The sequence below is a fragment of the Vulpes lagopus genome, chromosome 7, assembly GCF_018345385.1.
Source record: "Vulpes lagopus strain Blue_001 chromosome 7, ASM1834538v1, whole genome shotgun sequence".
In the NCBI taxonomy this organism is placed as follows: domain Eukaryota; kingdom Metazoa; phylum Chordata; class Mammalia; order Carnivora; family Canidae; genus Vulpes; species Vulpes lagopus.
Window position 1 is genome coordinate 10,296,119 of NC_054830.1, and position 1,413 is coordinate 10,297,531.

Sequence of the window (1,413 nt, forward strand, 5' to 3'; positions counted from 1 at the left end):
TCCAGAGAAATAGAACCAACAGAACGCACACACACACACACACACACACACACACACGTTTTTATGAAGGGATTTTATATATATATAAAATATATTTGTATATTTTTATTGGGGTCTGATTTGCCAACATTTAGTATAACATCCAGTGCTCATCCCATCCAGTGCCCCCCTCAGTGCCCGTCACCCAGCCACCCCATCCCCCTACCTAACTCCCATGAAGGGATTTACAATGAAGTATTGGCTCATGTGATTATGGAGCTGAGTCCCACAGTCTGCTTTCTGCAAGCTGGAGACCCAGGAAAGATGGTGGTTTAGTTTAAAGGCCTGAGATCCTGGGAGCTGATGGTATAGATTCCATACTGTGTCTGAAGGCTTGAGATTTGAGCCTGTTGATTGTAGAAGATGTACGTCCCAGTCAATTTACCAGACTGAATTCATTCAACCTTCCTCCACTTAAAAAATTTTTATTTAGGCTCTCAAGGGATTCGATGATGCCTATCCACATTGGAGAGGACCTTCTGCTTTACCCAGTCCATTGAAATGCTAATCTCTTCTGGAAACACCCTTACAGATACACCTAGAAATCATGTTTAACCAGCTATCTGGCATCCTGGGGCCCAGTCAAGTTGACACATGAAATTAGCCATCACTGCTAGAATCTATAGCAACAATATGACTCTGCCATTGTAGCATGAAAACTGCTATAGACATTCATAAATTGATGGTTATGACTGTTTTAATAAATCTTTATTTTTAGACACTGAATTTGAATTTCATGAAATGTTCATATGACACAAAATATCATTCTTCTTTTGATTTTTTTCACATGTTTAAAAATATAAGTACTGTTCTTACCTTGTATGAATGGGCACCTGCAACTCAATGGTGCATAGACCTGGTGGTGAGCCAGATTTTGCACATGGGCTGTTGTTGGCTGACCTGTATCCTAGGATGTTTGGGGGAACTCTTCATCCACACCAATTTATTCAGGCACTTTTCAAATATTTGTTGAGTACTTACTCTTTAAGGCACGATGTTAAATTGAAAGAAATGGAAATGGCACTTGACAGGATGAGCACTGGGTGTTATTCTGTATGTTGGCAAATTGAACACCAATAAAAAATTAATTTATTATTAAAAAAAAGAAATGGAAATGAAGAAGGTAGACATGCTTCCCCTGTCCAGGAATCCTGAGGACCTTGTATTAGCTTAGACTTCTGTAACAAAATACCATAGACTGAGGGCTGAAACAACAGAAATTTATTTTGTCCCAAATGTGGAGGCTGGGAAGTCCAAATCTAGTTTTGACAGTGTTTGGTATTTGGTGAGAGCACTCTTCCTGTGTACCTTCTCACTGTGCTCTCTCTCTCTCTCTCTCACACACACACACACACAATCATTCTATAGGCATCT